General features: G+C 46.7%; 1 protein-coding gene across 4 annotated transcripts in view; it reads right to left on the bottom strand.

Moving 5' to 3' along the window:
* Window positions 1-22,309, bottom strand: part of HTR4 (5-hydroxytryptamine receptor 4) — a 129,989-nt gene extending 107,680 nt beyond the window's left edge. For 3 of the 4 annotated variants that reach the window (XR_003994106.1, XR_003994107.1, XM_030503968.1), the window contains exon 1: window positions 22,085-22,167. The gene's annotated coding sequence lies outside the window, so the exon portion shown is untranslated. Of the gene's footprint in view, window positions 1-22,084 lie in introns of all 4 variants that reach the window. The other variant, XM_030503967.1, reaches the window with a different exon arrangement.
* Between the last annotated feature and the right edge of the window lie 3,048 nt (window positions 22,310-25,357).

The following is a 25,357-nucleotide window of genomic DNA, read 5'->3' as shown; positions in this document are numbered from 1 at the left end:
ACGTGGGTGTTTGCCAAAGGATCTTTTTTTACATTTTATTTTCTTCACTGCTAGTGAAACAATCAACTTTTACTCTTACTTACACAGCCCATCATAAAGCAAATAAAAACCCTACTTGTCCTAAGAGGTTGCAAAGTACTAAATTAGCCAAAAATAAATGTTCTTGCTGGGAAACAAGTTCCAGATATGTCTGCCAGACTCCTTCCATCCAAAGCTGCAGTATTTAAGGGTCCACAACACAGCCTGGATATGAGGAAAGAAATTTCACTGTTGTTGAAACAAAACCAGATAATTACTTGAGAGGCATTTCTATCCATGCTCCCTGGATGTGTTTCCCAGGGCTGGAAGGGAAAGTCAGTGGGGGGTTTTGTTCACATGATGTTAATGGGAAATCTGGAGTCCCTGCCTTCTTTAGCACATGGGTGAAAGCAGAGGTGGGACACCAGAGGAAGAGCCACAGGGAAAGAACGAAAATGGAGGGTTTGCATGTGCACCTTCCCTATGCATGGCCAAGAACTGCTGCTGCCAAAAAGCAGGTAAGCCACCAGATGGGTAATTTCTTCCTCCTCCCTCCATCACCTGCTATTATCGGGACAGGTTTCTCACAATATATCTATCTTGTGGTTCTCCTACACCCTTAGGAAAGTAATTTATGTATTCAGTGACTACTTCCCTTTTCATCTTTTGCATCCATCTGAATCAAAAGCTGTTAGGGATGGGACAAGTGTTTAATGCAGCCTTGGCATCCTTGAAGCACCAGAAACCAAACAGGCCAAGCAGCGAATTAGGCCTGAGAAGGGCTCTTAGGGAACCTCTAAGTCCTCCATAAAAATGGCCCAGGCAGGGACCTTTTTTTTAGAGTTCCCGTAACATCTACTGCTCCTTCATCATGTTATGCTGCTTGTGTGGTGCAGAACTGAGGGCTTTGATTTTAGCTTGCACTGTTAGCACCATTCATTTGACCTTCGGCCAGCTTAAATACAGAAATCTTAAACAAGCGTTATTATAAAGGGAATTTTAAAAACCTATTTCCTTGTTTTGTATAATGTACAAGATGGAAAATTACAACTCTGTCTGCAAGGAGAAGTGTTGTTTATAGCATGAAAAGCCCAGTGATGTCAGCACAAGAGAAGCATCAGCATGTGCTCTCCTGGGTGAGTCCAGGGTTGTCCTGGGTGCACACTGAGCTGTCCTTGGTGTGTTCTGTTTGCTCCACGATGTACATCTGGGCATGACCTGGCACAGCATCTGCTCCAGCTGCACCCCCAGCTCCCCATGTCTCTCCCACCACTGCTTCGCTGCCCACACAGCTGAGTGCAGAACACAAAGTGCCTGCACAGCTCTGTTAGCTCTGACGACGCTTCAAGCCCATGAGATTACATCAGTTCAGTCCTGAAGCTTTTGGAAGCACTCACTAAGACCTCCCTCCCAGGTATGTTTGTGCCAGTAGAGCGAGGCAGCTTTGGGATCACACACATCTCATGCCCAACCGCTCTGCAGCCAACCTATGCCAGCCACCTCCACCCAGTGGCTGCAATCTTTTTTCTCATGTGTCTGAATAAATTAACTGAGAGGGAACCAGAGTGTTTAAAAGAAATGAAGAAGCATAAGAATAGCTTCAAAAGTATAAACAAAAGCAATGCTCTTCTGAAGAGTTGTAGAGGCAAACCAGGTACAGCTCCTCTCTAGCCTGCCTGTTTCATAACCTAATTCTTCTTGTCTAAATGGGATGAAAGGTTTCTATTCTATTCTATTCTTTTCTATTCTATTATTCCCATTGCCAGCACCACACAAAGCATAGTGACAATCATAAACATTATTTTAAACTGATTTCAGGATTACAGACAGGCGCTTCTCCACACAATTAGCAAGTGAAGGAAGTTAACAGTACTGCATTCACGTGGACATGGGGAAACCCAGACACAGGGAGGTTAAAGGTCATGATCAGGACTACAGAATTAACTGGTAGTAGGGCTGGGATTAGAAATCAGCTTTTCCCTACTCTGAGCCTGCACAACATCTGCATTACCATCAGGTAACGTCCTCTCCTTTCATGAGTATGAAACAGGATTCCAGATTTTGGAGCGCCCTTAAGTCACCTGCTAAACCTAGCTGTTTTCTGATGAATAATCAATGATGGAAAATGAGATGACATGGTTTAATACCTGGCTCCTTGGCAGTTCAGATGTGGTTCCCATGTCAGGGTCTGTCACTGACCCAAAAGATCAGAACCTTTCTCTCCGGCAATGCTGAGGTGCAGCATTAAATCTCTGTGTTGAATTGTCACCTAGTGTTAGAGTACGAGATGCCAGAATAAACTACCAAAGTCTTTTCCCACTGTACAACTGGAATTTATCATTCTTGGTTTGCTGTCTGATTGCCATACAGCTCACATCCTCTGGCCACGTGGCAGCTATAACTTAGCCTGCTGCATCAAGCAAAGTCTTTCCAAATTCAACACCATCTGATCAAACAACTATAAACAGACCAAAAGCAGCACAGCTCTTGATGGCTGTAACTGTTAAAATGTTTATTCACTATGTAGGCAAATTAACTTGTGCTTTGGAACGCTTATGGCCACTAACACTTGTCTAACTTTAAAAAGCTTTTATAAGACTTTGTAAACTTCAGTTATTAAATATAATTTAACTTCTATCTTCTGGACAGCAACATTTTTTTTGGAGGAGGAGGATTGCTCTAAAACAACTGCATAGCAGGCTTTTAACTAAGATTTATTGCCTGTTTAAGCAAACAGGATCACCACACTAAGCAATGGAATTGTATTTGTCCAATACCAGGAGGGGAGGAAAGTATAATCCTCTTCTGACTTCTCTTGTGTTCCTTGGAAAATCTTATGGAAAACAAAAACATGAGGAACATACTTGAATTTTAAAGCTATGGCAGCTTAGAACTTCACCTGAAATACCATGACTGTGTTTCTACATGCACATTCCTACACACCTGGAGCCCGGTGGCCACACGTGTGAGTGGCAGCATGATAAATTAAGTCCATAAGCAGTGTCCTCAGCTTCCTGTGCCCTAAAGACCTGCCAAAACTCACGGATGGAGAAACCAAAAAACCATGGAAGAAAGGTGTTTCTTCACAACAGCATATGCAAAGGGGAAAAAGTTTAATCCTTCCCAAACCCCATCATTTTCTCAAAGTCCACCATAATTCCAGACTCTCCATTACAGACACAGGCTAATGACCTCTCAGGGGGTAATGCTGTGACATGGTAGAAGGAATCATACTGCATTCAGAAAGCATGAGATTGGATAAAAAGCCTCAAGGAGATTGCCTTCATGAACAATATAGAATATGGTTTAGTTTTATATTTCATAGTTAAAAAGCTTGCTGAATCTTTCCCACTCTTCTGGTTTTGTGTCCTGGTGCAGCAACACCTGAAAAGCTGGTAAATCCTGATCCTAAGGTACACCCTTGGACGGCTTGTTTGCAGTATGTGACCAGACCCTTCTCGGGGCTCACTAGCTGTTTCTCAGAGTCTAAGTTCAAAAGGTAGTTTCACCTTGGGTTGTACCATTCATCGCAAAGTCAGCAAGAACAGCCAAGCTGCCTTCCCAGCCAAGCTGTGGAAACACTGCCATCAGCTTCCACAAGTTGGCTGAGTCCCTGCTAGAGAATACAAAACACCAGACCTCGCAGAAGGGTTGAATGAGGGTCAAGAAATAGATATCTCTACCTCCTCTATGGAGGATTTGCCAAGTGCTGCGGGAGATGGCAGTCCTCCAGTGACCGTGCTCTCACATCTTACTACTAGATATCAGTTCCAAAACTGACATCTCTTTCTTACAATACAAAGTCAAAAAAAAGAGGAGAAGGTCACATAAGGCTTGTTATATGTTCATGACAAAAGTTTATGGTCTCTCAATGGGAAACACAGACAAAATGACTACCTGCAAAAATGATTTCCAAGCCAAGCAAGCCTTCGTGGTCACTCAAGACTAATAATTTATCATTTCTGTCTTTTTTCCTTCCTATTTGTCATTCCGGGGAAAAATCTGCAGGATGAGTCTTGTAATTTTCTCCATGATCCAAGGAAAGTCTGATCTATGCTTCTCTGGAATCTTCTCCCACCACCTCTATCCATGAGCAGCGCACAAGCTGTTTGCTCTCAGCAATCCTTTAAGATCCTTCCATACACATACATTTATCATCACATACTTTTCCGCTTAGAGTTTATTTTACCCTAAAATCTCTTGGCTCCGGCAATACTGCACTTTTTCAGCAGTTCCTAACTTGCCTTTTCAAGAAATTATTCCTGTGGGAAAAAAAATAAAAATCTTAACTCCAGTGTTGATTCCCCCTCTACATCAATTATCCTATTTTCTTCATTAGAATTAAATATGATTTCCACCAGAACAAGAGATCCAGCTAACAGTGCTGTGGCCATAACTGCTCTGTAAATCCCTTAGAAATTCTTGTAGCTCACAGATCTTTAAGTGCTGGTATCAACTTATTGATTTTTTTTTAATCATAATTGTAGATGTTAATATTATGTATTCATCACAAAAGGTTTATGTGAATACAAAGCACTACATATTCACTTAAAGGTTGATATTCATCATTTCTCATTCATCAGTTTCTTAAGTTGGGTTGTGTTCTTTGTACTCAGCAGCATGGAAGGAGTGAAAACAAAAGAATCCATGAATCCTAACAAGCCACTAGTACTCAGGAGCTTAAAACACTTTGACAGTAACTAAGCTAGTTGCCTCAATTTTATTTTATTTTTCCATAAAAATAAATAAATAGTAACCCAGTAAAGATATGCAGGCAAACTAGACAGAATGCATAAATACTGTTCTTTCCCAAATTATTTTTTTCAGATGCATAATCAGTTCATACTAATGCAAGAAACTTCCAGATTTTTGGAAGATGCTCATGAATAACAGCCCCCTCAAGTTACAGCAAACTGAATCAGATGCTTCAGCTTTTCGTATTAGCAAAATAGTTCTTCACTGACTTTCAGGACAATGAAAAGACAGGAATATTGATCTCAGCTGCAGTAGGGACATGTCTCTGGTGCAGCCTTTAGCTCTGTGCCCTCCCAGAGGAAGCGCTCCTGCCCTGCCCACCAGCCCACCAGCTACCTCCTGACCATGGTACAGCAAACAGCACCTCCTTACACCTCCATGGACAATGGAGCTGCCTTTAAACAAACACACCACTCTGCTAGGTCAGGAATCTCTTACAGACACAATGGGGCTAAAACAACTGCAACAGAAGACAAATAATAGTAAAAAAGTCTGAAGACCTATGGTCTATAGCAGAGGCTGAGAAGGGATGGGGGAGGTCATGCTGTCTGCAGTTTGCTGTTAAATGTGGATTTATAACTGATTGCATCTTCTGTAATAAACCTTCACGAACACCTGAACACCCAGATCTTTTCTAACATCCCTGCTGATGCATGAAAGCATTTTTGTAGGATTTGTTAACACTGACTATAATGGGTCATCAAAGTTACTACATCATCTGCAGTGCAGCTAATTATAGGTAGGGCTTTTGCATTTGACTAACAGCCACAGGGACTGTGGATTTATTAATATTACAATCTGTGCATGTGTCTCATCGGGATTTTGGACCTTAGCTCCCATGCTTCCTACCTTTAACTTTGGAGATCCCAAATGTATTGGCACCAGAACTAACTTCCCCAAACCAGTTTCACTTCTGTGCCCTCTCTGGATATACATGTGGTTCTTGGTCACATACAAAAGCAGTACAGGTAACAAGTTTTAGGTAATTACTCCCCCAGTCTTTACATGGGGACCATGAGACATAGGACATAAGATCCATTAAGCATTCATACACAGATAAATTATCCAGCAACATGGTGATATGGCTGTTTTTACAGCTGCAGACCAAAGGTTTTCAAAGGCACTAATGTTCTGAGCTTCAGCATTCTGGGGTGACATTTTTTAACCCATTTATGTCTTTTTTTTAATACAGTTCTCTCAGCTATTCCATTACAAGAACACAACTATTGATTTGGTGGACGGTTCAGAACATGCCTCTTGCTGCTCCTGCTCCAGCCTGGGCTCCGGCTGAGGAGTGAAGGCAGTGGAGGGGAAGGAGGGCAGGCTGAAAGCCAGGAAGGGGAGAGCCCTCTGAGCCCTTCAGTTGTACAGAGCTGGCTTAAAGCTTTTCAGCAACACAGACATCTTCCTCCCCATCCCTTCTCTGTTTTCTGAACGCAGGGTAAGGTGCTCCCTCAGGCGTAACTCCGTGACTGCACAGCCCCGAGAATTGTTTGCTCGCCTGTGCAGAGCATCAAAAGGAAATGTCAGTGAGATTCTGAGATCCCTTTTTGTGAGGCCAGGTTTTGATGTCTGTGCTCACAGCAGAGACTACTTTATTCTTGAAGCAGTGATGTTCAAGGCTCTGTTTAAAGAGGGAGATACCGGCTGATATAGTGGACACTAGCTTGCTTCACCCTCTCCATCAACGGGCTGCTTCTCCCTGCCTCAGCCAGTCAGTCCCTCTACTGCTTCACTGTATTCCATCCCCATTGCTAAAAACCTTCCTCATTAAAAGCAACAGATTGGGCATTTAATTTTCTGTTTGCGTGGCAGGAAATTACATCAGGTCCTGCTATAAATGATCCAGAACCAAAGTTTCATCTCACTTAGTACAAGTCACTCTCTCTAACGCAGGGAGGGACGCTATCAGCTCCACGTGCTCATTGAAGATAGCTCAGATTTTGTCACGCTAGTTACCTCTGAAATGAGTTCACTCGAGGAATTCATGGGCAGCAATCAGATGTTTTCCTGCCTGCTTTTCATCGCAGCTCATCAGAAATTGAGATACAGTTGGGGAAAGGGCAGGGGGGAGAGAGTCTGAGATGTGATGAGAGAACTAATCCATCCTCAGAAGAGGAACTGATTTTGCATTTTTTTTCTCCCTGCTTATTTTACGGTAAATAAAGAATTAAGGAAGATTGCTGAAAATGTGTCCATTCAGGCAGCAGCTGAATTTCCTACTGATTGCTTTGGGATGAAGGAGGAGGGAAAGTGTTGGGACATTACAATAAGCAGTAAGTGGTGTGATTGGTGACTACCCAAAACCTTACGTTTTCACATATGTTGCTAATGATAGAAATTAGAGACGTGGTCTTATAAAAGCCCCCTATTTACTGAATGATGGTGAACATAAAAAAAATATATCCATCTTACAGGGAGAGAGAGAAGTGGAAAGCAATTTATCATGGCATTTATCTTGGCTGAACAAATAGCGTTCCGGCTCTGCTCCCCAGCTTTCCCTGCACCAGCCTCACATCTGATGCAGCTCCTGCAACCCCAGCTCCCAGGCGAGCCAGGTCCCAACCTGCTGAGGGCAGGATGAAGATTGGCTTTACCAAAGCCCATCATGGAAAGGAGCAGCATAAATACGATTAACCCTTGCCATGCACTAAGTCTGTCTTTGTTCCTCTACCTCCCAGGTAGGTCTGGGTTCCCAGGGGGAGAAGCTGCTAGGAAACATATGCTGACTAAGCACCTAGAGATATTTGGATATACATCCTGAATACACACAGGAGGAGGGCAGGAGCACCTGTGGTTACAACATAACCTTTAAAAACACCCACAGCACAAGCATAAACTGCCTCTGTACAGGAAGCAGGAAGCACTAAACTGAGACAATCTTCTCCCCTGTTATCTGTATCTTTGGTTTATAATATTTAACCATGCTTTTGATCTGAAGGAAGCACTTCCTAATGGAAAACAGCATCAAAATCTTTCATCGGTACCAACTTAGCAGATCCAATAAAACCTCTGACCACCATCAAGTCAGCAGATCCAGTAAGTAAACAGTTTTTCCCCATGAGTTTTCTTTGTAATCTTGGGTTTTTCACAGAAATACAGATTACACTGAAAACAGACTTTTCCCACAGGAAGTTTCCATTTGTCACTTGATGAAAAAACAACAAACCCACTACCAAGAAAATCTACTGGGTCTGTCATTTAGTTGTTTCAGCTCCATGTTTCTCTTCAGACAGACTGTAAAACAGATTCTTAGGTCATGGAGAGAAAAATCAGATGGAAAAAAAGGGCTGGGAGAGACCCTGAAGAGCTATTTAATCAGACCTAACTATATTTTAACCTGCTGTAAATGACGTTTGGGGATGGAGATTCACGTTCTCCTTATGCAGTCTCCCAGGGGGAGTACACATAGGGATCATTCTAGGGTCTACTGTAAATCTTTCTTGATGCATTTTATTGCTGTGACTTCTTTTCCTACCTCCAACAGACACTGAGATCTGTTCATCACTCTCCTTTCTGCACACTCCCACCTCTGACAAGCAGTACCACAAATCTGGCCACACCAATGCTGACACGGAGCCCAGCCTGCCCCAGCCCTGCTCTTCTCTCCTGCTGATTTCTGAGAGCTCTCTTGATCTCTTCCGTACCGTCCCTGCTTTCTGTATATAAGTTCTATATCCTTTCCCATCAATACCTTCCTAACTGATCATTTTCTACCCACTTCTTGTACAGTTGGTGATTCCTGCCTAAGCACAGCTCATCACCATCTGGTCCATCAATCTTTATGTGAGGATCTTCCCCAACAGTTACTGTGATGAATGCAGCATGAGTCCTGGAGAAAGTCTCAGCAGAGAGATTTCTGAGGTTTGCAGTCGATCCATCTTCATAACTTCTTGGTCAGGAGAGGTGGGCACTGGGGTGTGATAAGGTTGACCCCCACCAGGGGCTGATGGGAAGCAGACTCTCTGCACCCAGTTCCTGACATGACACACGTGCACCTCTGCTACCTTTGAGTATGAAGATGTGTCACAAGAGCTACGGGCTCATAGTGACTTCCAGCAGGTTTTCATGGCTCACGACTGAATTCAAGCGGAGTGGACCACACTGCAGATGCCACTGCACATCCAAAATCCCAGTGGAAGAGGCAGGTTTCTGCAGACATGGTTGATTCCCCAGAGGGAAGCCTGCCATGTGCTAGGGAAAGCTCAACAGAAACTCTGACGCAGTGTGATCTTAAAATCTGTTTAGGAAAACTGTCTGTATTTATAATCAAGCCTGGATGCATGACTGGGGCTTCATGTTCATTCATACAAGATCTGTACACTCCCAGCAGTGAAAATGGCATCTTGATGTTGAGATAGGACCCCACAATCTCATCCTTCTTGCATGGCCAAGCACATGACACCACACTTACGCCAGCCGCGTACTCCATCCCCAGCGCTGGGCTGGCTGGAGGACACACAACACCTGACCCAGCACATATAGTACCAGGACAAAACCCACTCCATTTAAAAGTGTTTTGACAAACTTAGATGACTGAGAGACAGCATGTAACAACTTGGTGCCGTGCGTTTCTGGCAGGGCACTGGGTGCCATCGTCCTGAACTTGTCCTCACGGAGCACAGCTTTACCACACACAACAACGTTAAGACGTAACTTCACATACAGCTCTTTAGTGTAGAATTTAGAAGACGGTGTTCCCCGCACCACGCTCTTTCGTCAGCCAGTGTGAGCACTGCTAATAGCTGTGCTAATAGCTGTGCTGCTAATAGCTGTTAGAGTTTAGCATTGCTCGCAAAGGCCGGATAGATGAGGAGATAAGTTTACAAGAGAAGAGGCTCCAAACAGTCTGGCAGTGCCTCCCCTACTAACAACAGAGCAGTGGAGCACATAAGTTGCCCCTGCCTACCTTCAGCCAAGTAGCATAGAAATCCTAATTCACTTGTTTAAAAAGTGCAGGGGGGCAAAGGAATTTAAACTCTTCCTGGGTTTTCACCATCTAAGTAATGTTCTTGTAGAGGGACAGGCAGAGGAAAGCTGAAGGGATGAAGACCTTTCCCCATGAAGTCTCCACAAGCAATGTGGATAATCCATCTCATTGCCATAAAAGGAGGGAAATAGAGTTGCTTCGTGCTCCACAGCAATCCAAACAAATTCTCTGGGATGCCTCACCTTATGCTGCAGCTCTCCAGGCAGATGAAATGCATCTTCCCTTTCCTCATCCTCACTTGGCTGTGCTGCAGCAATTGCCATCAGTGCTGGGAGCACCTCGCATCCAGCCCGGGCTGCATCACAGGGTGCAGAGGGACAAGGCTGTCACCATACAGCCCCACCAAGGGACACTGTCCCTGGAGGGGTAGGAGCGATGTGGAGCCGGGCAGGCCTGCCCCACTGCGCTGGCTGCTTGGTGCAGCGCTGGCTGTGCTGCACAGCATCCCGCGCCTGATGCTATTTTTGCCTGGGGCTGGAGCTTCAGTGAAGGATGATAATCAGTGTGCGCTGTGTTTGCCATTTTTCTTTGCAGACGTCTTTGGGGTGCGTTTCTTGCTGTTGTTGTTTTTAGCTGGGCTTTTTTAAGTCTTCATCACCTAAAAATGTTTTTGTGCACCAAGATTAGAGCTTTCAGTCTCTCTTGGGTTCCCTATTTTTGGATCCTTGTTCTGGGCTCTTGTTGCCAATTTTTCTGTCTGTTTGTTTTTAAATAAACAACAGCTCTCTTAATAAATGTCCAGGGACCCAAAGAGTAGTGAAGGATCTGATGTTTGCTAAAGAAAAGGGATGTGGCTGTGGAAGAGAGAGGAATTGACTGGGAAACACTGCAGAGCCAAACATCCCAGGATACCTCACAGCTCGCCTGTCAGGTGGTGATGCTGAGAAGGGTAAGGCAGGGAGTTCTTGGAATGAGGATAAACATGGATAAGCCAAAGAGAAGCAGTCAAGCTGCTGCCTCCATTATCATTCTTGCTAATAATAAACAATGGAGCGTGCTTGCTCCATTGTGCACAGTCCTCCTCATCTTCAAAGTGCCATGCAGTAGGAATGCTTGGCTGCTGGTGACCCTCCATCTGCTCCAAGCATTTCCCTTGCCCTTCTGCCTCGCCAAGTGAATCCTGGCGTGCTGCTGGCTCTGGCAGTGCAGTGCAGCACGCGGAAGCAAAGCAAGACAGGAGTACATGGGCTGTGCCCCCTCACCCTCCACAGCAACCACCCACCAAGGCAAGGGCTCCAAAATCCTCCCTGGAGAGCCACCGGCTGCAGGTGGAAGACAGGTAAGGTCTGCAGCTATGTAACATCAAATGCAAAACGTGCAATTATCCAATTTACCCAAGAAGTATAAAGTAACATGAAATATAAATTAGCTTTCAAAGCCTGCTTGGTTCCTCACTGAGCAAATTTCATCATTCCTGGCTTGCAGGCTTGGCTCAGAGTGATGAACACACACCCTAACACCCAAACAGCGCTTCAAATGGGAGGAATCTGGAAACATGTGAGATGCCAGCTGGGTCCCCAGTGCTGTCCTTTGAAGGAGACAACCCTAAAGCCTGTCCTGGAATTAAAAGTTCTTTCCCCAAAGGGGCGTTAAAGCAAAGTTGAAGACTTCCTTGAAGACAAAGCTGGCAGCCTTGTCCAAACCCCTAAGACTGAGCAGGGAAGCTAAACTTGGCACCTTCTGCTTCAGGCCATACTGTACCCTGTTTACCTCTCACCCTCCAACTCACAATGCTTTCAGCACTACTAGGCAAAAAATATGTTCAGAAACCCTCTTTTGACCAGGACATTTTCCTTGAAATAATTTAGGAAGTGTGAGAGATGCTAAGAAAGCTGCTGTGTGTTCAAGAGGAACAGCTCCTCCTTTGCTGAGCATCATCTCTTCTATGTCCCAGCACTTACTCATCCCCACAGAGGGTTTCAGAGCTCCTGTACCTTCTGCCTTCAGCACTTCAGCCCAGGAAGAACTGTAGAGGAAGACCCAGCAACAACCAGACTGGTACAACAGCATCATTGCAGCAAGGCAAAAATCTGTGGAGATGGCTGTAAACAACTAGTGTTCAGTAAAGGCCTGGGGTAGATTGTGGCACATGGCAAAACTGAATGATTGAATGATAAAGCATTGGAAAGCTGAGATTTGGGATGGACCACTTTGTAAGGTGGTCTGCCTACTAGTTTCTGAAATGTTCACCAAAGATTATGTTTTATAGATAGGAAAATGTGACTCCCAAGCAATTCTCAAAATGGAAGGTGTTGGATTTCACTGGGCAGAAGTAACCAAACCATTTTCAATACAGAATTAATTCCTGTTACATCGTGGTTAAGTTCAACTCTTCCCCTATTTACACAGTCTCCTGCTTAGACTGCAATAAGAATCCATTCCTGACCAGACCTGCATGCACTTGAGATTTGTTCATCACCTCTGCGGGTTATAAACCAGGCCGAAAACTTCCTGAGCTGGGTCTTCCGGCAAAATTTCAAGGCACTGCCTGAGATCTGGTACAAGAGCTGAAATCCAATTTATTTGCCAAATGCTACCTTCCTTCATTTACTATCATCTTGAAGGATAATAGCCCAAACCAGAATCCACATGCAACACTCTTGCCTCTATCGAATCTTTTTCGATATTAATAGAGTCTCCATCTCCTGGCACTGAGATGCAGCATTTCCTCTTTAACCTGCATATTTCCCTGCCAATATTTGCTATCAGTGATTTCATTTACCTTTCCTAGTTACTATGATATCCATCATTCTGGCAAATGATACCGGGGAGCACACTGGAGCTTTCCCTGCCTTGTTTCCTTAGCACAACATCCTTTCCCCTCTTAAAGGCAGCTCAAGGGCCTTTTTGGTCCCTGCAACCTTGTTAGCTTTAAAGCAAAACTAGAACAATGCTCTGGCTTAGCAAAATAAACTCTTGGGTCCCAAACCTGGACATGGGGTTGTTCCACCGAAGACCTGTTTATCCCAGCCCTGCTATGTTCTTCATGGGGAGGCTTCGGCAGCACAGCCTGCTCAAATGGATGGTGGGCTGCATCCCCAGCAGTGTAGGCCTGGGTCAGGATCGAGCCCTTGCACAGGAAATGTAATGGAACAAGAGCTGGTAGCTCAAGGAAAAGTGAATCTTCATTAAACAGAGAGGGAAGGAGTAAAAAAGATGCTCAAGTGTTCTGCTCTTTCCCTCCCCACTTGAGTAGAGCATGTTGGACTAACACATTTTGCAACTGGGTTTGACTTCAGTATTCAAGCTGCCAGCTAGCACTAATCCATTTCAAATGCAAACACACTTAGGTCTTCATTTTTTGGACAGTTCTAAATTCATTATTTCAGCTCTTACACTGAAAAAAGTCCCTGACCCAAAATCTTCTTTTAAAAACACAGTTAATTTGAAGAAGTTAGCCCTTAATATAGCCCTAATTCCCTTTGACATCTCCCATGCAATTCACTGGAAGCACAATTTGCTGAGAAGGAAATTTTTTTCATGCAATGTATATTTACCAACTTGATTTTATACACCAAATGATAATACTATGGTGAACTTGGGTTTATCAGCATCCCATCATCATGGCATTGTAATGTAAAATATCACTGTGGCCCCCCTGTTGTGATAATTTCAGAATATATACCTTAAAGTCACTTTTGAAGAAGCTATCAACAATTCCAGGAAAAACCAACCCAAATCCCAATGTCAGCATTTCTAATAGACACCTCAGGAAAGCCCAAAGTTACGACCCCAAAAACATCACATCCGAGACGTTGCATTGAATTGCAAAGTCCCCAGTGACCAGAGCCCATATTCCTCCTCCTGCTGTAGTGCTCAATGGAGCACCTAAAACTGAACTGACAATCTCATACCCTTTGTAGGTCAATATAGTTTAAGAAAGAGCTGATGCTCTAGGGAGCCACAGGGGAAGGAGATATTCCCTGCTGGAGCACTTTAATACATACAAAGGAAGATGCAAAGAGAAATTGTCCTGGTGCATGCATGGCATTTAGGAAGGGTGTTCCAGCAGCTGCCCAGGGAAGGGCCCTGGAAGACTGAGGACAATCACAACTATGGACACAGGACCTTGCACATAAGTCGTCACAGATATTTGCACTCCCTTTGCCTTGACTTCACAACAGACTGTCACCCATAGGTCTCACACACCATGGTCTCATGTACAGCCCACCTTCCTCCTCTCTTTTAGCAGTTATTTCCTTCAGTAGTAATGGATACTCAATGGATCAGGGAAATCCTGAGCTGAACGGGCAGAAGAAAGGAAATTCCCTTCTTCTTCTGATTTCCTACTTCCCTGATATTTTCTAATCATCACTGTGCAAGTAATGCTTGCTTTATTTTATTAAATGTAAACAGAAGTACAGATAGGGCCAGTTGTTTTCTTTCATCAGTTATAATAAAAGGGATCCAAACAATAAGAAAATGCAGCCAAGCAGAGTGCACAGAAAACCATGCATCATAAAAGGCATCTTTGCAATTAGTTTTTAATCAGATTCTGTGATTTATCCCTGACCAACAAGGCTCTTAAACTCACACCAGAAACAAGATGCTTACTTTGCACTTCTCTCACATGCCCCTACAGTAAAAGACAGGATGGATCATTTAGCCTGGCTCCTACTGAAAGACTTTCGAAGCTGCAGATGCTGAATTGCCTGTGTCTCTGAGAGCAGCTCCATGTGCAACATGACCTGAAAGTCAGACCCAAAACCACAGATAACTCCAGAATGGAAAGTGGATGAAGGCAAAGAGGAGGAGGGAAAGGGAACTTCATCTTCCACCAGCAGCAACTGGCATCAAGCAACTGGCTCTTATGTGCTTGCACAGTGAGTGTCCTGTTTACTTCTACCAAATTCTCACCCACCCTCCTCGGAGTGAGGGCAGAGGCGGACATCCAGAAGGGTGACATCCAGACCCATAGCACTGCATATCACAAGCAAATCCAGCCCAAAATAGTCTCTTGTACCTTACAAGTGTCCTATAGTATGCTGACTGTATTTTCCCTTCTCAGAAAACCAAAAACCAACACAAAACCAAACTTCATTTCCTAGAAAATATTTCTTTTTCTAGAAATCTCCTAAAATTAAGAAGGACACTACAAACCCCAAATATTGAGTCACCTGCTGCCTGCCCCATCCAGCCTCTGACTTCCTCCCTCTTCTGCCCCTCCAGGCACAGACTGTGCACATCTGAGTATTCACTGTTTTATACAGCCTATGGAAGCCAGTAAAACTTTCTGTTTCCCACACATGCTCTGGGGCTTTAGGTCATAGCACCACGCTGTGAGGTGAACCTGGCTGCTCCAGCTTTGGCTGTCAGCATGGGCATGCAGAGTGTCCTATGCTGTCCTCTGCTCTTGGGAAGCTGCTGTGCTCTTCCTGCCATATTTCAAGCAAGAAGATGAAGCACCAAAGTTCTCTATTTCTTCTCACTGGCATTAGCAGGATACCAGTTGTTTGCCTAAGGTTAGGCAGGAAAGACCTGTGATATACTCCTAAGACATCAAGCAGGTCATGTCTCCAGTGGACAGCATCCCCATGGCAATGAGTTAACTCTCCTGGATTCATCCCAGAAAACACTGGCTTCAGAGTAAGTCCTGGAATCCATTCAATACAGGCAGGTGTTTCTTTAATTGTCCACCAGGACGTTTTGGTATCTAACGTTTGGCATATGCACATTTGTAATAAATTTGGTCTAAAAATCAGCTGAGCCCTGTGTGAATGATGGCACAAAGTGCCCCAGGGATAGGGAAGGCAGGGAAGGAAAGGAGCTGCCCAGCTGGCAGGGAGGATGGAAAGGGTGGCTGCAGGCTCGCTCCTCTCTGGGAACTCTACCACACCAGAAAGGCAGCTCCTCCAAAGCACACTCAGCCATCAGCACCCTGCCCATCTCTGGGGATGCCACGGTGCTAGCATCCCCTGTTCTTCCTGCTGGTCCCTACTCACCTTCTGCCCAGTAAATAGGACCTTGCTTCCCAAGGTGTCCTGCTCATTCGTGCTGATAAAGCACGGAACAATGGAGCATGCCAGGTCTGGTCTCCAGCAGTGAGCCCTGGCTCTCTTCTCTCCCATACACGCTCCACCTGGCACTGTACCAACCAGAAGATCATGTGTCTTCTCACTGAACAAAACTCCCAGGAACAGCCTAGAGTTCACCTCAAGAAGGGGTCAAACCACTGCCTGAAATAATTTCCTTTCATTCTGTCCTTCCAGGCACTGTTATATGGTCTGTTTGGAAATCCTCACAGTCAAGTGAGCATTTAAACAGGGTTTGGGTTTGGTTTGTCTCCTATTATTATCAAAGAAAACAACTGGTTTATTTCTTTTTTATTATTCCCCATCTGATATTTTAGAATTAATCATGGAGACATTTCCTTAACTACGGGGGTTTTTTTGTTTGTGTCTTTCTTTGTAGGTAGGAAAGCAGACGACAATCACGAAAGTCCTTTCCCGGCTTTAAAAATCCACAGATCATATTAGCGATAATATTACAGTCAACTTCAGGGAGGGCAAGGTTTTCAGCTTTGGAATCTAGCTTCCCATGGATGAGCCCCCTTTCACTGGCATAAATCAGTGCAATACCACAGTAACACAGAGTATATCACCCGTGCCATGGACACTGCTAGACCACAGGCAGTGGCTGGGACTCTGTGGAACAGGGTTTTATACCTGATCCTGCTGCTAATCACTTAAAGAAGCCACAAATACTCTTCTCCAACTTTTGTGGTCCATATGAAACCAGCCTGGATCTCACCTTGACAATCACCTCACTATAAGGGTCCAGTTGTACACACTCTTGCTTAGTTGAACAGACACATGCATGGAAAAGTTCATTTGTTGGATCCAACGTTCAGCTGCATCCTTCAAGTCCTCTCAGGGAGACCTCCGAGAAAGGCTTTAACAGTGGCACCTGTGACCTTCCTAATCTTAAAGCTTCCATGGTACACCCTAAAATACATGAATTCATTTGTTGCCATCCAAATTAACCCTTCTGCATTTGAAGATAGTGTTGTGAGCTTTACATAGATGCTATGAGAGTGGCTGCTCAGATGCTGAAAGGGATAATGTTGAAATTTACTCATTTCAAGGACTTCTAAGCTTAAAGGTGTAAACCTTCTGGCAGGACTAGCCACAGCATAGGTGTCCCCAGGGGTGCCAGAGCACAACGGCAGCAAGAGTCAGATACTGCTGCTGTGCCCTTCACACAAAGAACAAGAGAAGGACATACATGGTTTAGGGTTTTGTTTCTGAAGACAAGGAACCTGATAGGGACCCTGGAGCCTGGATTCCCACTGGGAGAGATGCTGTGCAATGAATGGGGAAACTGCTGGCCCAGGCAAGAGATAACTATGCCTCACCCCCTTTAATGTACAGCATCAATCCTGTCTCCATGGGAACTATAATAAGGGCAGAACTTGTCTGTGCCATCTCAAACCTAAACAGGGGGAAAGAGTCAAAGAAAATACTGAGCCTCACAGCAATACGATTCTGAGCAAAGAGAGCCCAAGCAGATGGAGGAGCAAGTGTCCTGCTGTCACCACACACCAGCTCTTTGCTTCGCTTGCTCTTGCTGGGGTGAAATCCGTACCCTGCTGCTCTGGTGCTTGTGGCTGTAAGCTGTGCTGCTGCAATGCAAACGCAGAACAGTAGCCACTGACCACAGCTTCAGCTTTGCAGCGTGTGGCTGAACAAGGCTCTCACCCAGACAGAGATCAGAAGACAGCCACCGAGTTGGGAAGGGAGGCAGAGGGAGCGTGGGGATGCAGCTGGGAATGGATGCATGTGTGAGCGGGACCACGCAGGACTGATTTTACACCTACACAGGCTTCAAACAATACTGTGGGTGTGAGTACCTTTACAGACGGAGGAGATGAGGACAGGGTAGAGTAGGTAGGGATGAGATACACTGAAGGCAGGACACCAAATTCCTGCCTTGACTCTGCAAAATACAGATCCAAGGGGATCTTGGCAGCAAAGGGGGGAACCCAATAAAAAACACTTTCCCTGCTCAACTTTAGGCAACAGGTCCAGATCCAACCCCTGCTGCACCAGACACAACCAAGACATGACTCTGTAAAACCCAGATCACCTGTGACTAAGCAAACCCTCCTGCCTGCATCAGGACATGGGAAAAACACCCCAGCATCACCAGCGCAGAACGTCAGCAAGTGGCTTTTCACCATTACCTTCCCATCCCAGTCTGGAGGCAGGACCCAGGTGGGCTGTCACTGCACCCCAGCACCACTATGCCCTGTGACTCACCCTGGAGAGCTGCTGCCACCCCACCACCCACCTCCACCAGCGCACAGGCCCCTGGGTGAGTGCACCTCCAGCTATTTTCTCTAATTGTTCCCCTAATCGCATAACATTGTCAAAGTTCAATTTGCCTTCTTACAAAGTAATTTGCTCTCCACCATGCGCTGCTGGCTGTGTCTCACTGTAACCCATGTGTCTGCAGCCACTCGAATGCATTAGGGTTGAGGAGGGGCCTGAATTAGATTATTTGGTCTAATAAAAACAAATCTAATGGAATTACACAAGACCATATTCAAGTCAGCTGCTTTGGCCATGCTGGTTTCCGGTTCACGTTAGCTGAGAGAACAAGCATATGGCTCATCCTACTTCCTTCTCCTGACCCACACATGAAGGCTCCTGTGGAAGGCAATCCACGCTCTGCACCAGCTCAGGCAAAGGTTAGATCATGCTGGCAACCACTAGCTTTTTCAGACAAAAAGGCAGTCCCACAACAAAATACACCAGGGAAAGCAGGGAACCCCAGGAAACAGAACTGTAAGGAGATTAAATGTGAACACCACAAAGCACTTCCCTTCTCTTCCCCATAAATTGCACCACAACGAGGTGCCCACATTGGCAGCAACCCCAGAGCTGCAGCTCACCCTAAACTAAATGTGCCTTTTACCTTTCTTATGGCTCTATTCCTACACACACGTGGGATGCAGGAGCAGAAAACATGCTGGTGTTCAGCCTTCTGGAGACCTGAAGGTACCACCCTGCTTTCTCACGCTCGACATAATCCATGCATGGTGAGAAATGATGCCACACATTCTTTTCTTCCCTCTATCAGTCCAGAGGAGGAATGAGTGATAAGACAGCTGAGGGCAAGCGCAGACCACAAGTGCAGGCTTCAAAGTAGAAGCTGAGCCCAGTAGGGAGACTATCTGGAGTCAGTGCAGAGCAAGCAGAAAGGGTCCCCCTGCTCCTCAGCATCCTTCTAGTCAGGGCTCAGAGTGAAAAACACTGCTTCCTAGAGCAACCAACCAGCTTCCAAATAAACGCCTATACCGTTTAATTTTGTGTAGTGGTCTTCTTAGACTTGGAAACTTTTGAGAGACTACCTGAGGAATGAAGCACAGGAATGACAACATTCAAACAGGGGATGTCTCTAACCTGGCACTCATCACTGTGTTTTTCAGCAACTGGGCTAGGGAAGCCGTAAGTGGATAATTAATTGTCTTCCCATGAGAGAAGACTTTCTTTACCCTCAGGAGCTTAGTGATCATCATGCCCTGACACAAGAGGCTCTATCAACTTGGTAAACTGTCTCTCCAGATATTCAGATGCAGAATTCTCAGTATTTATACCAACATGCATTGCAGTCCTTGTGCTAGATCCTCAGGCAGCTTAAATCAGTGTGGCTCACCAATGAAATCACTGAGATTACTTCCATCTACCCAAGCTGAGTGTCTGCAAACCATGCATGGAGCAATCCTACCCTGCTTCTCTGCTCCTGTGGACCAGCAAGTGTTGGAAGGACAACACTCTCCCGGTTTTCACTCATACAACAGCTTTGGTTTCAAACACAAACCCACAATGAGTATCTCCATATTGTGTAGCGTGACAGTTGGATGTACAAGGCAATATGTTGCCTCCTCACATGTTCTTAGCATACACACCATACTCTTCACTTGCTGCTCCTACAGTGTGGGGGACAACCGGAAATGTGTTCAGTTGCCACAGAGGACACAGTGGTCCTCACCTAAAGATGCTCAGCTCCTTCCTCTGTCCCAGCGCACCACAGCATCAGGATCTGGATTCCCCCTCATCCTCCACATTCCCCCAGGCACTGCCTCCTGCTGTCTCCTGCCCAGGAGCAGAGGGGTGTGGAAAGCACAAGAGACCTGAGGTGTCCTCAGAGGAGAGGTGGGGAATTCCCATCTCCTCTTTGGCACCCCTTTCACCACAGGCAGCCTGCAGTCCTCTGACCCATGCCAAGCCATACCTCCCTTGAATTCATCTCACAACCCCTTCCACCAGGTCCAAACAGACAGTTCTCACCCAAAGGACTTAGACCCCTGTGGGCAGGCACCCTTACCTGGAGGAGCGCCTTGCTCTTCGTCCTGCCTCAGATTTCCTGGAGATAGGGACTACTTGGAAAAGGGGAGTGAATGTGGAAAAGTCAAGGTGTGCCAGCTGGCTCCAGAGGACAGGGAGGAGGAGGTGGGGGAGAACCACTGATGGAACTCACAGGAACACAGTTGGCTCAGAGGAGCCGCATGTTCAATTTGGAGACTTCCTAGAGGGCTTTAATGAGCCAACAAGCGCAGTCAGTGCACTTGCTCCTCTTACTTTTAAATCAGTGTTTGTAAAGTCCTACGGAAATTAAACTATTTATGTTTATCCCCAGCGGGAGACTGTTTAAGGAATTAAGATAAACATACCTCTGTGTGTAAGTACTAATTACTTAAACAAACACACAGGTTCACTCGTGTTTGTTTTTCAACGGCATTACTGGACAGTACTGACAGTGCCGAGGTCAGGCTGGGAGGGGAGAACAGAAACTGTGAAGACCTTTTCAGAGGAGAGGAAAGCTGCTGCTGCTCCTGGCACATCGCAGAGTTCCCCCTCCTGGTGGGAACGCTGGGTCCCTGGGTCCCCCTGCCTAGGAGCAGGGGTGGGAGCAGCTCCCACATCGCTGATCTGCCCCAAGGAGTGGTACTGCCCAGAGGGCTGTAAATCCCGAGCTGCCTCCCAGAGACTAAGCTCAGCCCAGCTATCCATCATCCGCTGCTGCAATGACAAAATCCAAGCAATCTAAGAAACTCTACCTTGCCTTTGCTATCCCAAGCAAAAATAGTCAGCTGCTATAACATGGGACAGAGAAAATCATTCTCCTTGAACAAACACAGGGCAATAATCCCGTTAAAAGGAAAATATTTTATTTTAAAAGAGAAATGAAGTCATAATGACATCACACACTTCAAAGCATAGTCTAGGCCAACTGCCACTGCTGTCTAGGAGCTTACAGCTGGCAAAGCAGGACCTAGCTCCTTCCTCGCTGCCCTGAAGCTGCAGAAACTTGCAGCTGTGTAACGTTTTAATTACTCACCCTTCTGTGAAGTTTCTATGGGGGAAGTTTGTTTTGGAGCTAGGAAAGATGCCTCAGGCAGGTTGAGGAAATGACACTGGTTTTTCACTCACAGGCACAGCTCTGTCTCTCCTGGTGTCAGATCCACAAACTGGCTCCAATCCCAGTACCTGAATCAAAGCACTTAAGAGATGCTAACTTTCCTCAGCTTCGGAGTAAGTCTGAGCCAGGTCGGTGTTCAGCAGTGATGAAACACTTAGCCACAGTGACAAGAGCTTGGAACCGCTACCGAGCTCGGATGTGACAGGGAAAGCTCTGCATTGTGGACCCCGGGACATGCCTGTCAGAGCACGGAGCTGTCTGAACCCCCAGAGCTCTATTCCTGGAAAACACCTTCCTCCCTTCAGCACCTTCACATAGGCCAAGTTTCCCACTCCTGCAGATCCCGGCCAGGCTCCCTGCCTGGCAACTTTCTCTGTGGCACCGAGCTCCTGCCCTGTCCCAGCCACAGCAATGCTTCCTGCCTTCCTGCGGATGTCTATTGATACCTCCAAGCAGTCTGCTGAATATCACGGGTTGAACAGGCGCAGAGGCATCGGAGCCGGCAGGCACACACGCCAATAACAACACCCGCTGTTAACAACCCCCCTGCCCAGCCGTTGCCTGTGCATCACACCCGGCAACCTGCGCTGCGGCCCCTTCCCCACCAGCCACCGTCCCAAAGCCGTGCCACTTCCCACAGGAACGCGGAGCGGAGCTCCTCTCCGCCGGGATACCCGCTGACCACACCGCCCGTTCCCGACCCGCACGTGCGCTTCCCGCAGCCCCACCGACGGGCACCGAACGGCGGCGCGAAGCCAACCCAGGGCAGCTCCCCGGAGCGGCGGGCGCAGCGCGAATCCCGGCCGGGGGCCGAGGAGCACGGGCTGCGCTCGGGAGCGCGCCCCGGTCCGCGCTCCGCGGGGCAGGTCCCACCCGCCGAGGGCTCCGCTGCCTTACCATGGCCGAGCCACGGTACGTGGCACGGCGCGGCTCCCCAGGCGCGGCTCCTCATCGCGGCGGCGGGGCAGAGACGGGGCCGGTCTCGGCGCGATGCGGTGCAGGGGGTGCCGCGCTCTCCGCCCGCGGGGCTGCGGCGCTGCCTACCGAGGCGCGGCGGGAGCGCAGGATGAGCTGCCCCCGCCCCACGGCTCCGCCCCGCCCCGGGCAGAGGGGCTGCCCGCACCCCACTCTTCCCGCACCCCGCTCTTCCCGCCGCGTAAAGCTGGGTCCGTCCCGTCCCGTCCGTCTCTGCTACCTCCCGGAGGGCTCCCAGCCATGTGTCCCCCGAGTTTTTATCTTTAGGAAGGGCAAATCTCCCTCAATCCCGGCAAAGACTTTGTGATGCTCCTCTCTGTCGGCTTTTAAAGTCAGCTTCAGGGGTCTGTGTGCTTGTTTGTTTGCGTGTGAAAATAGCAGAAGGGAAGTGGAGCTGCACTGCTAGGGCATTTTTTCTTGTGCAGAGTCAGCCCAGTTCCTTTACACGAGTAGAGCTTTGGCAGCTGAAAATCTGGCCCTGTGACCCTCAACAAACCTCAGTCTTGGCAGTTGTGCCAACACAACCAGCTCATCATCTGAACTTTTAAAATACCTATTATCAGACCGAGCATAAAAGCAGGATCGGAGCATCTCCAGGTGTGCTTCCACAGCTGGATCTGCCCTTTGTGTTTTGGGGGTTTCAAGCTACAGTGCCTTTGTGCAGCTTCTCCTTTGGAAAGTGCCTGTAAACATCTCACGTAAACATGAGGCTCGGTACTGATAGCTGCAGGCAGGATTTCAGATCAGACCTGCTTTTGGAAATGAGGAGATATTTCTCCAACTACCAGCACCCAGCTTCAGCTGCAGCTCCAGAGTCTAGCTAGATCCCCTCCATCACCAGTACCTCCAGGTCTGCACAAGACTAGGGTCCTCCATTCCCGCTGTGTAACTGTGTGGGCTCCATGCTGTGCCCTAAGAAACGTGCCCAACAGCCACTGTTGATATGGATAACTCACAAATTGAAACCCAATCCACAAGGCAGGGCACTTTGGTTTGGCCTCTCCATCTTGATGTAACTTCTGGCTACAAACTTCAGCAGGTTTGACTCCAAGAGACTGATTCTCTTGAGTGAGACCCATGGCGTGGATTCAAGGCAGACTGCTGCACTCATACAACACCTCTCAGGCTCTGTGGGTCACCCTGAGGGATGTCACTGCGAGCAATTCAGGCTGACCTTTCTCAGAACAGAACTGCGCTGGAACGGGGTGATCCAGAGTACACACAAGTCCAGAGAAGTAACTTGGTTTGTAGCAATCCATTTCATGTCCTTTAATTACAATTTAGGTCCTTGCACCTGGAAAAGGGACATCTTCGATGGTGTGTAGATGCAGGAGAAACCAGAGCACCCAACAAATTGCAATATATGTTGCTTGCTATGTATTTGTTAGCAAGTTGTCTGATAGGACCCATTTTTTAAAGATCTGAGCATTTTTGGCAAAGATTTTTCAACTGATTTCTCAAAACTTTGGCGGTATTTTCAGCCGTTGCAGGCACACACGCCTTCCCAGGCTGCCAGGCCTCGTGTTTGTTGCATGCATTTGTTCATCACTATAGTAACTGAAAGACAGATAAAGAATAACGTTAAGAAAAGTAAAACTGAGATCAAATTCACAAAGAAACACCTTGTCATAGTTTGGATTTTCTCAGACTTGCACCACTGAGGACAAAGTGGATGGGGCTGGTCTGGGTGGAGCTGAGATGGGTCATTTAAAACTGGAAGCTAAAGGGTTCCTGGAACAACTTGTTTTGCCTTCATTTTCTTCTCCATAGTGCTAACCTGAGCTTTCTGGACAACTCACTATTCTAGCCTCTAGCTTTAATACTGAATTTATATATGTGGGGTTTGATGTCTGTTCATGGAACAAGCAGTAGTAGCTGTTCTCACAAGATCTGAGTCCTCAGAGCAAGCTGCTCACTTGTCTTTGCCATTGTTCTGAGTCAGAATCTCCAACAGCAGCTGCTAATGAGCCTGATAACAAAACGGGGAAAGCGTCAGAGTGCAGAGCCCGAAAAGCTGAGCACATGCTGCAGTTTGCATGTAAGCAGGCAAACTGAAGCTGGATGTGTTTATGCACTTTCCTAGCAGGTGTTTAAATGCTTCACTGGGTTGAAGACCAGCAGCACCGTGGGTCAGGATTAAAGCTGCTCCGTCAAGTTGGAGAGTTATGGAAAAGGCAACCGAGCAGTCCCCTTCCTGCTGGCACTGCAGCAAACTCCTGTCCCAGCCTTGCTTTGCACTTTGAAGACTGGAACGCTAGAAGGCAGATTCAAAACCTGCAGTCAGAGGAGAGTCTTCACATCTTAGGCCTCCATCTCCCCAGCTCCAGCAGTTAGAGCCAGGGGTAAACCATGTTGTGCTGGCAGGAGTTAGGTTGTGTCCTGCTGGAGGTTTGGGCAGTGATCCCAGCTTGCACCCACCCACTGCAGGAACATTGGGACCTGGTTGTGCTCTCTCTGCCACCCAGTTCCTCACCTCCCAACCCTTTGGTGTGCCCATAACACCAATATGTGAAGGAGAGTAATATTCTACACCACGAGTTCCAGGTGTATATAGAGCCATCTCCCCACCCAGGCAAAACTTATATCTACAGCAGCAAAGTGTTTTGCTGTCTGCAGAGGGGGTTGGATGGATGGAGCCAAGGGAGTCATTCGCAGAAGCTTGAACAAAGGGAGCCCCTTGCGTAATGACACCTGAGTGTGAGCAGTGACTGAGCAGAGCAGGCTTACCTGCCATTGCTCTGCAGCAGTCCTGGTCTCAGGATCCCAGCACTCTCTTTGCTTTACCAGGTGCAAACCATGAAGCAGGGAATGGGTTTTGATGCATGGAGGAGTTGGAGTGCAAGACCCTTCCACCACTGGGTGTTCCTGAACCCCAATGCTGTCATCAGTTTTGGTCATAGTGCATCACATCTTCTTTTAATGCAGATTCCCCTCTAGGATTATCAAAGAGTTCATTCAGCCTGAATGGGATGCTTACAAAAATGTAATTAAATTATTAAAAAGAAAAATGGGAAAGGATTAGAGAGGGAGATAAGGCAGTGGCTTTTTCTTCTTTTTTCTCCCTCCTCCTTTTTTCCTTCTGTAACAATAATAAAGCTGAAGATCTAGTTGAGAAAAAAAAGTGGCCGAGTGATTCATCAGGACTGAATCACAGTCACTATGCAGTGGAATTCACTGCCTTCACTCCTGCAGTAG

This window comes from Strigops habroptila, chromosome 12 (assembly GCF_004027225.2).
Source record: "Strigops habroptila isolate Jane chromosome 12, bStrHab1.2.pri, whole genome shotgun sequence".
In the NCBI taxonomy this organism is placed as follows: domain Eukaryota; kingdom Metazoa; phylum Chordata; class Aves; order Psittaciformes; family Psittacidae; genus Strigops; species Strigops habroptila.
This window is presented reverse-complemented; position numbering and strand designations above follow the sequence as displayed.